This window comes from Capricornis sumatraensis, chromosome X, assembly GCF_032405125.1.
Source record: "Capricornis sumatraensis isolate serow.1 chromosome X, serow.2, whole genome shotgun sequence".
Taxonomy (NCBI): Eukaryota; Metazoa; Chordata; class Mammalia; order Artiodactyla; family Bovidae; genus Capricornis; species Capricornis sumatraensis.
The window spans coordinates 5,903,214-5,919,138 of NC_091092.1; positions in this window are offsets into that span (position 1 = coordinate 5,903,214).

The window sequence follows — 15,925 nt, forward strand, 5'->3', positions numbered from 1 at the left end:
AATACAACTTCCTTATCACATCTATGATACATGAATATTTTGGTTCATTCTTTGGTCATCTTCTCATTTCTTAGATGCACAAAACTATTTAATTTTGATGAAGTCCAACTTGTCTATCTTCTTTTTGTTTCTTGTGTTTTGGATGACATATCTAAAAAAGTGTTGTCTGATCCAAGGTCTCAATGGCTTATATCTATTTTATTCCAAGAGTTTTATAATTTCAGTTCTTATGTTTATGTCTTTGATCCATGTTGAATTAAGTTTTACATATGATGTAGGGTAAGGATTCACTTTCATTCTTTGGTATGTGTCTATCCAATTGTTCTAGCACCATTTTATTGAAAAGACCATTCTTTCCCTACTGAATTGTCTTGGCACTCTTGTCAAAAATAAATTAATCCAGTATCATGCATCAAACCTGGACTGGTGATTCCTTTCATGATACTGGATGCTTGGGGCTGGTGCACTGGGATGACCCAGAGGGATGGTACGGGGAGGGAGGGGGGTTCAGGATGGGGAACATGTGTATACTTGCGGCGGATTCATATTGATGTATGGCAAAACCAATACAATATTGTAAAGTAATTAGCCTTCAATTAAAATAAATAAATTTATATTAAGAAAGAAATGAAAAAAATTAATCCTAAATATGAGGTCTGTTTATTCTATTCCATTGATTCCAAACACATGTCTATCTCTATGCCAGTGCCACACAGTTGTCATTACCATAGCCTTGCAGTAAATTGTGAAATAAGGATGTGTGAGTTCTCCAACTTTGTTATTTTTGATCAAGATTGCTTTGGCTCTTTTCTTTGGCTTTTTCATTTCCATATGAACTTTAGGATAACATTATAAATTTCTGCAGGAAAAAAAGGCAACTGGGATTTTGATAGAGATTTCATTGAATCTAGATCATTGAATTTAATCATTGTAGATTAAATTAGGGAAATATTGCTATATCAAAATATTAAGTCTTCTAATTCCTGAGTGTGGGATATCATTTCATCTATTTGGTCTTTTATTTCTTTCAGTGATATTTTGTAGTTTTCTGTACAATAATCTTGGTGCAATTTACTCTTAAGTATTGTATTATTTTTGATACCATTATAATTGGAATTATTTTCTTAATTTTATTTTTGGACTTTTCATTGCTAATGTACAGAAATACTTTTTTTTGTATATTGATCTTGTATTCTGCAAACTTACTGAACTTATTTATTAGTTCTAATAGGTTTTTAGAGGATTTCTTAAAATTCTGTATGTAGATTGTCATTTTATCTGCAAGTGGAGTGTGTTACATATGGCTGTGCTATGTCTTTATTGCAGCACATAGGCTCTTCATTGTGGCATGCAGGGTTTTTTTCTAATTGCAGTGCATGAGCTTAGTTGCCCCACAGCATGTGGGATAGTAGTTCCTTACCAGGGATCAAGCTTGTGGCCCCAGCATTGGAAAGTGGATTCTTAACCACTGGACTACCAAGGAAGCCCCTATAATTACATTCTTAACAGGCTGAAAGAAGAGCCCTTACAGAGCTTTCTGCTGGTTTAAGAATACCAATTGTACAAGTATGAAGTAAAGAAACACCTTTGAAAAATGTCAGTTTCTAAGACCAAGGGAGAGTTTGTAGGATAGTCTGCTTTCTCAAAAATAATGTTTAAGTGGAATATTTTTTGGCAATCTGAGAAAATTCTAAGTACTGAGTTGAAATTAACTGGAAATCAACATCAAATTATTATATAGTGTAAATAAAATTTTATGCCCCCCAGCTTATCCCTTTAGAATAAGCAGCTAGCAGGATATTGTTCCTGCATAAGATTTTTTATTATTTATACTTTGTCAGAAAAAATTTCCCTACTAAAAGCTTCCCCTTCTCAGAAAACTTGCAAAGAAGAAAAGGAACATTGCTTGTAGACTAGAGGAACCCATAACTTGAAAACTCTCCAGCCTTTAAACCACACATCACTGTCCTGATGAAGTGCCTACATTACTGTCTAAATAAATTACAGGATTGCATTTGTGGGTGTTGTTCTAGAACACATATTTTTATGTGTAAATACAGTGAGGATGAACCTATAGGAGTTAATCCCTCCTTAGCTCGGAAGGTTTTGGGGCAACATGGTAGCAGGGAAGAACACACACTTTGAAATCAGACAGAAAAACAAAAGTGAGTTTGAATCTTGGCCTTATTACCTACTTTAGCTCTCTGAGTCTCATTTCTTTATCTATATAATTAAGATGCTAATGTAATAGCAAACTTACAGAATAACATGAGAGATAGCCTCTATGTAGAGTTTTGTGAATGGTAATTGTATACCTCTTAGATTGTCTAAGAAAGAAATCAATAAAGGTTAGATCCTTATACTCAATAGGGGTAAAATAATCTTTGGGGAAACCCTAGAGTTCACTACCAAGTCTAAATCATTATCATCTCTTGTATATTTCATATATATAAATATTTCAGAGCCATTGAATATACAGAGTTTTCCCCACTTTATAGTGTACCTTGAGTAATTTGGTGTCATACAATTGCTTTAGTGGAAGTCATTGATGAACACTAGCTCATGGACATGTATTCATCTTCTCAGCCTACTTTCCTTTCAAGAATCACTCCTCCACATTGCACTGTAATTTTTCTATGTTTATATGGTTCCATTCACATTGGTTCCCCACATGGCTCTGGGACAGAAACCACCCCAAACTAGCCAGAATTCATGACTCTGACCAGAGTGATTAATTTGGTTAGAGTCATGTGGCCGACCCAACACAGCCTAATAAAAACCTACTTTGGAATTTTCCAAGAGCTATTAGGAATATATTAGAATTAGGAGCTGCAAGAATGACATGGGTTTGGGGGCTACTGGCAATTATTGCCACACAGAGAAAGTTTCCTGTAAAAGAAGACAAGTAGAAACAAGCAGAGTTGTAGTTAAGAGTTAGAGAAAGAAACAGCCTTAATGCTATTTTTGAACTGGATTAAACTATGTGTTAAACATTTCCACCCCTTTGCTGCACTGGACTTCTTGGTTATATAAATCAATTAATCCCTAGTCTCTCCCCCTACCCCCTTGACATTTTGTTCAGATACTTTCAGCTTCATTTATGCTTCTTAGAATGGAAAGTGTTCTGACTGACCCTGGATTCTTCACAGTGCAAGCTTATAATTCCTTCCAGAACCCCATGATATCAGGTAAAATAGAGGCAAAATTTAAAAAAAAATAGAGATGTAGAGAAGAAAAAAAGAGTAAGAAACACAAGACACAATGCATAGATCTCCATGATAGTAAGGGATGAAAACAATGGTACCAACGAGTTTTTCCCATTTTGCACTCATGGCCCTTTTCCATAGCCTTACCAAGAAAATGGTCTGGGCTTAAGTTATTATTTATAAAAACAAAGTTAATACTCAAAGTGTACATAGATGGTATTCTTCAGACCAGATGTAAAGGTCTCTATTATGGATCTAATGATATTGAGGAGCCTCAAGGAGCACTGATGGCAGTGTGTGGCAGATTGACTATGGGATGTCAGACACTGAAGTACAGAGTTGGAAAAACAGGTCTTTTTTCCTCTCTTTCCTTCCATTAATAGAGTTACTATCCACTCTACCACAGAAAGGCATGTCCAATCTTGAAAAGTTTACTAACAAACTTTTAGCTATTTCCTGATGTTATTGATGAGAGGGGGGAATATTAATTTAAGAAACTGAAGACTTGCATGTCAAAGAGAAGGTGAGGTTCGTCAGAGGAGTTTTAGAAGATAAATGGCTTTGGAAGCCGATCCAAAAGCTATGACATCCTTGGCATAAAAATCAGAAAGAAGGTCTCAGGGCAGATAAGGCACACACAGAATTATAAGTGTACATTATGGAGTCCACTTGTGCAACTGACTAACTAAGGATCAGACAAACTACAGTCTTTGGGTCACATTGGACCCCTGCCTGTTTTTATAGGGCCTTTGAGCTAAAAAATGACTTCCCGGGTGGCTCAGACTGTGAAGAATCTGCCTACAATGCAGGAGACCTGGGTTCGATCCCTGGGTTGGGAAGATCTACTGGAGAAGGAAATGGCAACTTACTCCAGTATTCTTGCCTGGAAAATCCCATGGACTGAGGAACCTAGTAGGGACAGTCCATGGGGTTGCAAAGAGTCAGACACGACTGAGTGACATTTACTTTACTTTACTGAGCTAAAAATGGCTTTTATATTTTTTAATGGTTGGAAAAGATCAAAAGAAAAATATGCATTTTAATACAGAAAACTATATGAAATTCAAATTTCAGTATCCATAAGTAAAGTCTACTGGAACACTGAAATGCTTATTTGTTTCCATATTGTCTGTGGCTGATTTTGCCTTACCACAGCAGAGTTGGATAATTTCAAGGGACATCATGTAGTTAAAAGTTTGAAGAATTTATTATCTGGCATTTCACAGAAAAAAAAGGTTTGCCTGCCACTGAGCTAAGACAACAGGTGCAGAAATCCAAGAAGGGATGAGAGGTTTAGTGTGGTTAAAAAGACAGGATGTGGAATCAAATTGTCCTGATTCAGCTGGTTTAAACTGAACAAAGTAATGTAGCTTAAATTCAGTTTTCTCAGCTGTAAAATAAGGATGATAATACTACATGTTTAATAGGGTTTTAAAGAAAGTTGAGTGGTATAATCTTAACAAAGCATTTAGCACAAGAAAGTAACGAAGAACGAAAAAGCCTCTTGATGAAAGTGAAAGTGGAGAGTGAAAAAGTTGGCTTAAAGCTCAACATTCAGAAAACGAAGATCATAGCATCCGGTTCCATCACTTCATGGGAAATAGATGGGGAAACAGTGGAAACACTGTCAGACATTATTATTTTGGGCTCCAAAATCACTGCAGATGGTGATTGCAGCCATGAAATTAAAAGACGCTGAAACTCCAATACTTTGGCCACCTGATGCAAAGAATTGATTCATTTGAAAAGACCCTGATGCTGGGAAAGATTGAAGGCAGGAGGAGAAGGGGACAACAGAGGATGATATGGTTGAATGGCATCACTGACTCAATGGAACATGAGTTTGAGTAAACCAGGAGATGGTGATGGACAGGGAGGCCTGGTGTGCTGCAGTCTATGGTGTCATGAGGAGTTGGATGCAACCGAGTGACTGAACTGACTGAGACACAAGTGATTGCAACTGATCTAAGCTAGATTGGTCAGAATATTTCTTAATTCTGAAAACTGAATCAGAGAATCATATTTTGTCTAGTTGGCCAATAATGTAAGATGAGAGTTCAGGAGAAGATAGTGTGTATATGTTTAGTCCTGTGGAGAAAGCAAGGTTGCTCTGAGCAACAGTGAGGAAGAGTGACAGAAGCAGAGATGAGATATGTAGACAACATCTTTCTCACTCATCTTTGCAGTTATCTATCACTTGAAATAAAATGGTTTAAGGAAGTCATCAGGAGTATAGAGAAAACTTGGTTGATTAATGGTTCATCTCGTAGTTATTAAATATCATGGCTATAGGACTTTAGTCTACTTTCTAATTGTAAAAGAAACAGAACCCCAAATTGGATTTTAATTTTTAAAAATAGCTTTTCTGATTTATATAAAATATACATGTTGGTTGGTGATCAGATATGTAAAATGTAAACAAACATAAAGAAATAAAAATCACCTCATACCTGAAAAAAAAAAAATAAAAAAAATAAAAGACGCTTACTCCTTGAAAGGAAGTTATGACCAACGTAGATAGGATATTCAAAAGCAGAGACATTACTTTGTCAACAAAGATCCGTCTAGTCAAGGCTATGGTTTTTCCAGTGGTCATGTATGGATGTGAGAGTTGGACTGTGAAGAAACCTGAGCGCCGAAGAATTGATGCTTTTGAACTGTATTGTTGGAGAAGACTCTTGAGAGTCTCTTGGACTGCAGGGAGATCCAACCAGTCCATTTTAAAGGAGTACAGTCCTGGGTGTTCTTTGGAAGGAATGTTGCTAACGCTGAAACTCCAGTACTTTGGCCACCTCATGTGAAGAGTTGACTCATTGGAAAAGACTCTGATGCTGGGAGGGATTGGGGGCAGGTGGAGAAGAGGACGACAGAGGATGAGATGGCTGGATGGCATCAAAGACTTGATGGATGCGAGTTTGAGTGAACTCCGGGAGTTGGTGATGGACAGGGAGGCCTGGCGTGCTGCGATTTATGGGGTCGCAAAGAGTCGTACATGACTGAGTGACTGAACTGAACTGAACTGACACATGTTGGCCCTCAGGTGGACAGAGCATTGAAAATCTGGTATTAACGACTTTGGTCCCTTCTTGCCTTCCCATTGAATTATGAATCATTTTGTTCCTTTACCCAAACTTACAGTTCATGGGTGTGCTTTTGTGAGTCACAGTTAAGCTGAAAAAAATAATAATAAGATGAGCAGCAAATAATAGCATTTATTTATTGCTTTTCATTTGTAAATGTTGCCTATTACTTGCAGTGCATTGATTTGTCTGACTGACTACTTATTTATATATAAGAATAAGGCGTGTGTGCACTCTGACAATGAGGAAGGACACTTGAAACTAGGTGCCAAATATATAGTGTCTTTGAATTTAACTCTAATATACCACAGACAGAAATATTATAGTTTAATTTTTATATTTGAGTCATTATATTTATTGATGATTTTAGGAAAAAGCATTGTGCTCAGTTACTCAGGAGCATCTGACTCTTTGCCACCCCATGAACTGTAGCCCGCCAGGGGATTTTCCAGGCAAGAATACCGAAGTGAGTTGCCATTACCTTCTTAAGGGATATTCCAGACCCAGAGATCAAACCCACGTATCCTGAGTCTCCTGCATTGGCAGGAGGATGCTTTGCTGCTGCTGCTAAGTCACTTCAGTCGTGTCCAACTCTGTGCGACCCCATAGACGGCAGCCCACCAGGCTCCCCCGTCCCTGGGATTCTCCAGGCAAGAACACTGGAGTGGATTGCCATTTCCTTCTCCAATGCACGAAAATGAAAAGTCAAAGAGAAGTCGCTCAGTCGTGTCCGACCCTCAGCGACCCCATGGACTGCAGCCTACCAGGCTTCTCCATCCATGGGATTTTCCAGGCAAGAGTACTGGAGTGGGGTGCCATTGCCTGACCCAGAGATCAAACCTACGTATCCTGAGTCTCCTGCATTGGCAGGAGGATGCTTTATTGCTGAACAACCTGGGAAGCCTGAGGAAAGAGCACATTTATTGCTAATTGTCGTGACGTTGTTCTTGGTCTCTACTATGAGCTAAAGGAGTGGAAAGCCATCTCAAGGGATAAGAGAGTTACAGTGTCCTTATAGACAGAGTGAGGTGTTCTGTAGGGATCAAAAGACCGGGGCTAGTCTTTATTTCCAGATGCTCATGTTTGTCTTTCGTGATATAATTCATTTCATGTCTTCCTTAGTTGGAAATCTCTTATCGCCTGTATTTTGGTGACAGAGACTGCATGCAGTGCAGTAAATGAGAGTATAAAAGAATGTAAATGAGTTGTCTTTAGTGTCACAACCAGAAATGAAACTAGAAATAAATCTCAAGAGTTCCTATTCCAGATATGATTCTCTTTCAGTTTTCAGGCCCAATGAAAATTTAATAGCTCAGAAAACATAATTTTATCCTTTCATTATAGAGAGAGGATGCCTTGAAAGATAGTCAGAAGGCAGTCAAAAAGTTAGAAGGAAATAGAAAACGCTTATCCTTCAAAGCTAACAGTAGTCTAGGAAATAAAGAGAACTGATATCCTAAAAAAGATAAATCACAACTCATTACTGAGGGGTTATTGCTTAGCTCAAAGTTCCATTTTAATTCCCTTACTTTACATTGTTCCTGATTGTTATGGAACTGAAGTTAGAAGTGAATAGCATGATATTTATGGTTTAATCACCATAAAATACTCCACACTTGAAGTAACTGGTTGATGTGATTGGAGATTTTAGAAAATAAAGCATAATGAGTTGAAGTTTTCCCACTAAATGAATTTATCTTCAGCCTAGGTTTGGCATGGTAAAAACCAACGTTGTTCTCTAGTCTGTCTCACATTCTGAGTTGGTACAGGCATGGATTGTCAATTGTGGGAGAAAAGATAAATTAAAGACCTTCTTCTTCTTGGCTAGGAGGAGCAGGAGCCAGTGTTCAGGAGGATCTTCTTCATCCTACTTGACAATGATGCTAATTCTCAAAACCTGGCAAAGCCACCTATAAAGTAGTTCTTTAAAATTTAGATCTAAGCACTAAAATGGCTTGAATTGTTGAAGCTATTAAAAAAAAAAAACTCTGCTATATAAAAAAATAGAAAATGCTTTAAAGACACTCAAAGATTGTACACTTAATATCAAGAGCCATTTAAATGCAAATACTGATTTCTTAGTTATACCATCTGATGGTTTAAAAACCAAATAATAAACAAAAGCGCTGTGTCACGTCAACTTACCTAAATCAACTTCAGGCTGTTTACCAAAAAAAAAAAGAAATCTGCCAGATTGATTATTTTTTCAAAAATGCATTCCCTTCTATAATAAGTAAATTATATATCAGACATATTGTTATTTAATAGGATATATCTGTAATCCATAGAGGTTTTGATATAAATTGCCAGTTTTCTAGAGTTCAATTCATCACAATTTCAAGCTTTATTGAGTATTGTCACCAGTTTAGTTTTGACCTTCTAAGATTAACCTAATGACTCTGCAATTTAAGATAAACATATTTAATGGAATTGAATGATTGATTAAATTAAAACAAAAACAACAACAACAAAATGATGGGTCAGTGATCAGATTTTTATGTCATAATCTCTGGTACTTAATCATCCTGATATCAGTTTACATTGCTCTCATGTACATGTGTTTTTTGCTTGGGAAAATTATGCAGAAAGAATAACATAGAATCTATAGCCTACCTTTTATAGATAGCTATTTAAATATGATAGGGGAATATATTATTTTTCAAAGTTAAGTAAGCTCAAGTAATTTTTGATAATAGACTCTGGTGGATCAAAAGTGGAAATTAACCATGTTTCTATACTAAGAAAAATTTTGAATAATGAAGGCATGATAAAAATGGTAAAATGAAAAAGAAATGGTAAAATGAACCCACAAAAAATTACCTATGGACAATTTGAAGCAAAGGCAATTAGATAGCTTAATTAGAAAATATCTGAGTATTTATTAACTGAAATAATTTTTTCTTGAAATATTAATATTACTTTTCTCACTATCAAAGGAAATAATTTTGACAAGATTATGTGCTTTTATATTTTGATGAAAAGTACAAGGGGTACCTGGAGAACTTATTCATCTATTTTGGGTACATGAAAATCTTTTTGTTATTTATGTGTCCACTGTCTACAGATTCTTCAATTTTGTGCATGTTATTTACTTTAGCTTCACTAAGCAGAAAAAAGAGCTACCATTTTTGATCACTTATTAAATGACAGCCACTTAACTTACCTATCTAATTTTATTTAATTTTTAATTAAATAAAGTTGAAAAAGCTTTTGACTATGTGGATCAAAACAAATTGTGGAAAATTCTGAAAGAGATAGGAATACCAAACCACCTTACCTGCCTCTTGAGAAACCTGTATGCAGGTCAAGAAGCAACAGTTAGAACTGGACATGGAACAATAGACTGATTCAAAATTGGGAAAAGATTATGACAAGGCTGTATATTGCCACCCTGTTTATGTAATTTATATCAGAGTACATCATGCTAAATGCTGAGTTGTATGACTCACAGGCTGGCATCAAGATTGCAAGGAAAACCTATGACAAACCTAGGCAGCAGACTCTTTGTGACCCAGTGGACTGCAGACCACCAGGCTCCTCTGTCCATGGAATTCTCCAGGCAAGAATATCGGAGTGTGTAGCCAATCCCTGCTCCAGAGGATCTTCCTGACCCAGGGATCAAACCTGGGTCTCCTGCATTGCAGGCAGATTTTTTACCATCTGAGTCACCAGGGAAGCCCAAAGCTATGTTGTTATTGTTGTTTTTTTTTTTTTTTCAGTAGTCATGTATGAATATGAAGGTAGGACCATAAAGAAGACTCAGTACTGAAGAATTGATACTTTTGAATTGTGGTGCTGGAAAAGACTCTTGAGAGTCCCTTGGACTGCAGGAGATCAAACTAGTCATTCATAAAGGAAATTAACCCAGACTATTCATGAAAAACTGATGCTGAAACTGAAGCTTCAATACTTTGGCCGCCTGATGAGAAGAGCCGACTCATTGGAAAAGACCCTGAGGCTGGGAAAGATTGAAGACGAAAGGAAAGGGAGGAGCAGTGGATGAAATGTTTAGATAGCATCACTGACTTAGTGGATGTGCCTTTGGGCAAATCTCAGGAGATAGTGAAGGACAGGGGAGCCTGGTGTGCTACTGTCCATGGGATCACAAAGAGTTGGACACAACCTTAGCTACTGAACAACAGCAATGACAACAATAAAAGGGCTTTATCAATCATCAACAAATTGAAGGGCTTCCCTGGTGGCTCAGTAGTAAAGAATCCATGTGCCAATGCAGGAGACCCAGGTTCGATACCTGGGTCAGGAAGAAACCTGGAGAAAGGAATTGCTATCCACCCCAGTATTCTTTCCTGGAGAATTCCATGGAAAGAGAAGCCTGGTGGGCTACCTGGTGGCCAATAGGGTTGTAAAGAGTTCCACATGACTTAGCAACTAAACAACAACAAATACAAATTGAAAGTACATGGACACTTGGTTATCAAGGAATTTTAAAGTAGTAAAATTTGGTATTGCCAAAATAATAGCGAATATATGAAAAACTTCTATGTAAAATTTCTTCTTGCATTTAATCACAGTAATCAGTCTCAGAAGTGTGAAAATAAACAAGTTTAGCTGACAAGAGAAATTCACATATTTAAAGATGGTTCCAGGAGTGGTACAGAAAATTATCAGATACGAGGATATTGTATCCATATAAATTTGTTCCACAATTGACACCATGTAGAGTGGTGTAGTTGAAGAAGGCAGTGGCACCCCACTCCAGTACGCTTGCCTGGAAAATCCCATGGATGGAGGAGCCTAGTAGGCTGCAGTCCATGGAGTCGCTAAGAGTCGGACACGACTGAGAGACTTCACTTTCACTTTTCACTTTCGTGCCTTGGAGAAGGAAATGGCAATCCACTCCAGTGTTCTTGCCTGGAGAATCCCAGGGACGGGGGAGCCTGGTGGGTTGCCATCTCTGGGGTCGCACAAAATCAGACACGACTGAAGTGACTTAGCAGCAGTAGCAGCAGAATGGTGTAGTAAATGAATTTTAATACAAGCTAATTAATGCAGCTGAGCTTAGGATCAGTGCGTCCATAAAGTAGGTAATGCTAGTATACACTTCCTGTTTTTGCATTCAGTCCTTCCAAGTTAACTGTCCTCAAAGTTTTTCAATGTAGAACAGCAAGTAAAACTCAAATTGAAGATGATCTGTTTATCAGTGCCATGACTGTAAAGTTTATTTTGTGTTATGTGAAAACAGTGAATACCATTCAGCATATCCATTTGAATATAAGTGAACAAAAACTCAAATGATTTCTTATTTTATCTTGATTGGTGAATCTTTCCTGATTTCTGTTCATCAATACCTCTTTGAGACCTGGCTTTCCTAGTCTATTACTATAAGTTAATATTTATTAAACTTGTCAAACATTTGCAAAAGTAAAAGTAGATCTGGCTTTCTCTCGAGTTTATTTATTTCTTATTGTTATTTTAAAATACACTTGAAAATGTGGAGAGGCATATTTCTAAAAATATTCAATGAAATTTTTCCAGATTTAATGAAGTTCTGATTTGGTTAAAGATCTGTAGGTTTCAGACTGCTCATTTTAATTTTACCTGAACAGATTTGCTGATCCTCGTTATAGATTTACACTGGTGTTTTATAGCTTCCTAACATTCATAATCAATTTTTGATTCTATATAAATTTGCAAAGAACTCAAAAGTTAGTTCTGTGATATTTTAAGGATTTCTTTCTTTTTTATTTAAATTAATTTATTTACTTTAATTGGAGGCTAATTACTTTAAAATATTGTAGTGGTTTTTGCCATACATTGACATGAATCAGCCATGGGTGTACATGTGTTCCCCATCCTGAATCCCCCTCCCACATCCTTTCCCATCCCATCCCACAGGGTTTCTTCTGGTTATCTCTTCTGAATAATATTTCTTTAAACTTCTCATAATTCAGAAGGGACTCCAAGGTCCTATTTGAGTATACCAATACAAGTGTAATTTTGTTCTGGTGCTTTCCATTCAACCTCTACTAAACACTGGGCTTTGCATATATAAAGCAAATATCACATGGCAACATCTTACTAGACATTTCAACATGAATATTTACTTTTAGATTGATGCTGATAAACGTATGGCTCCTAGAAACCAAGTTTTAAAATCAACATGGGAGCCATATTTTCCAATGTGCTAATCTTCCCATGTCCAGTTAGAACCAGACATAGAACAATGGACTAGTTCTAAATTGGGAAAGGAGTACATCAAGGCTGTATATTGTCACCTTGCTTATTTAACTTCTATGCAGAGAACATCATGTGAAATGCTGGGCTGGATGAAGCACAAGCTGGAATCAAGGTTACTGGCAGAAATATCAATAACCTCAGATATGGAGATACCACCCTTATGGCAGAAATTGAAGAAGAACTAAAGAACCTCTTGATGAAAGTGAAATAAGAGAGTGAAAAAGATGGCTTAAAACTCAGCATTCAAAAAACTAAGATCATGGCATCTGGCTCCATCACTTCATGGCAAATAGATGGGGAAACAATGGAAACAGTGAGAGACTTTATTTTCTTGGGCTTCAAAATCATGGTAGATGGTGACTGCAGTCATGAAATTAACCCTTGCTCCTTGAAAGAAAACTATGACAAACCTAGACAGCATATTAAAAAGCAGAGACATTACTTTGCTGACAAAGGTCCATTTAGTTAAAGCTATGGCTTTTCCAGTAGTCATGTACGGATGTGAGAGTTGGACTATAAAGAAACCTGATCACCAAAGGATTGATGTTTTTGAACTGTGGTGTTGGAGAAGACTTTCGAGAGTCCCTTGGACTGCAAGGAGATCAAACCAGTCAATCCTCAATGAAATCAGTCCTGGATATTCATTGGAAGGACTCATGCTGAAGCTGAAACTCCAGTACTTTGGCTACTGGATGTGAAGAGCTGACTCACTGGAAAAGACCCTGATGATGGGAAAGACTGAAGGCAGGAGGAGAAGGGGATGACAGAGGATGAAATTGTTGGATGGCATCACTGACTCAATGGACATGAGTTTGAGCAAGCTCTGGGAGTTGGTGATGGACAAGGAAGCCTGATGTGCTGTAGTCCATGGGGTCGCAAAGAGTTGGACACTACTGAGCGACTGGAATTTAACTGAATCTTCCCTTGATATCTAGATGGTAATGTTGTTGGTCTTTTAGGATCTAAGGTTCTCTCAGCAAGACAGTACAGAGCCACATATTACTATATTGGCTTTTGGATCTGGGTCACAGCATACCTTGTGTCAAATCAGCCTGAAAACTGAGAACTTATGAAGCCAGGCTGAGATGTTTGAAGCTGGTAGGAGTTATGGATTTGGAGAAGCCAACTGAGGAATATAGGCTAAATGACGTGATATGAAAAATGTGGGCTATAGTGGCAGAATGCCTGGGTTTGTAATATATTTTAGCCATTAACTACCTCTATGGAGCTCAAGCTAGAATCAAGATTTCCGCAAGAAATATCAATAACTTCAGATATGAAGATGACACCACTCTAATGGCACAAAGTGAAGAGGAACTAAAAAGCCTCTTGATGAAGGTGAAAGAGGAGAGTGAAAAAGCTGGCTTAAAACTCAACATTAAAAAAACGAAGATCATGGCATCTGCTCCCATCACCTCATGGCAAATAGATGGGGAAAAAATGGAAACAATGACAGACTTTATTTTCTTGGGCTCCAGAATCACTGCAGGTGGTGATAGCAGCCATGAAATTAAAAAATAATAATAAAATAAAATAAACACTTGCTCCTTGGAAGCAAAGCTATGACAAACCTAGGGAGCATATTAAAAAGCAGAGACATGATTTTGCTGACAAAGGTCCATGTAGTCAAAGCTATGGTTTTTCCAGTAGTCATGTAGAGATGTGATATTTGGCCCATAAAGAAGGCTGAGCATGGAAGAATTAATGCTTTTGTACTGTGGTGCTGGAGAGGACTCTTGAGAGTCCCTTGGACTGCAAGGAGATCAAACCAATCAATCCTAAAGGAAATTGACCCTGAATGGTCTTTACAAGGAATGATACTGAAGTTCCAATGCTTTGGCCATCTGATGAGAAGAGCCGACTCATTGGAAAAGACCCTGATGTTGGTGAAGATTGAAGGCAGGAGGAGAAGGGGGTGACAGAGAATGATATGATTAGATGGCATCACCAACTCAATGGACATGAGTTTGTGCAAATTCCGGAAGATGATGAAGGACAGGGAGGCCTGGAGTGCTGCAGCCCATGGGGTTGCAAAGAGTCAGACATGATTGAATGACTGAACAACAACAGCCTGTATGGACGAGGATAAGTTGGTTAATTTCTCAAATCCTCTTTTATCATCTGTAAAAGGGGAAAATTGATAGTGTCTACTTCATTGAATTACTATGGAAACTTAAAAGAGAATATATGGACAGCACCAAGAATATTACATAGTGAGTGTGTAATGAATATTAACATTCATTACTGTTAACATTATCAACATCATTGTTATTACTGATGATAATGATGATAAGCATAAGTGTATAACTTTATGAAATATCTTTATAATAACCTTGCTATCACTATTTTTTTTTTTGGTATGGCATATCATGGTGTGTCTTCTTGGTTAAATGTTTCCACCTAAGGACTTCCTAGATTTTGTTACATTGGAACCTACAAGAAGTTAACATCAAGATAGTTTTAGAAAAGCAAGAGATTGGAAAAGCAAGAGATATCTGCAATTATGCAGGAAACACCTGTGAAGGAACAAAGGTAGAGGGAACTAGAGAAGGCAAGGAGAGGCTTCAGAAGGCAGTGCTGGTGTGATACCTGTGAAAGAAGAGAAGATATAAAGGAAGATTAGGCAACAAGATGCTTAGACTGCCCCTTCATTTTGAGAAAGTCTTGGCTAGGCAATCTGGGAATCCCTGATCCGCAGTTACCTGCTAGAGGAATCCCTAGTTAGGCAGGAATGAGACTGTACTAGTACTCCTACAATGCTCCCCCACTAACTGGGAGAACCAGGGCCTTTGTGTCCTCTTACCCTTCGTGAGGGAACATATATGGAGGCTGGCAGTTAATTAGGTGCTTCATGACAGGTTCCCTTGAAGGACATCTAAGCAGCACATCTCAATGTTGCAAGCTGGATAGTTTTGTATTACTACAAATCTACTGAGCTGTGTTCTGGGATGCAGATAATTTAATTTAGAATAGGTTGATCCTTTCTGGCCTGGGTTCTAAGATTTGTTAGGGAGGACCACAGCCATGTTTAGTCTAAGGCCAGTTATTTTCCACTACTGAGGCAATATCTTTCCAAGTGTTTGATCCATGAACTAAGAAGTTTGCTAGTCTGGCTGGTGGCAACACGTACTAAATACTTGGCTGGTAAGAGTGCTGGATACTATCACCTCTAATCTTTTCGTGTGGTTCTTTTCCTAAGTATCCTCACATGCATGCAGTGATCAGCATTCTACAGAATACTCCAGGAGGTATCTTCTGTTAGATCTATGGGCTTTCTGCTCTGGGAAGCTCTCTTCTCTACAGTACTCTGTCCTAAAAACTCAAGTTGCCATGGTCTCTCTAGTTCCATCTTCTGATCTCAGGTTATCTGCCAGACCCAGCCAGATTTTTCCCTCATTGAATAACCATGGCCTATAAATTCTCTCAATCAGTAATCTGGGC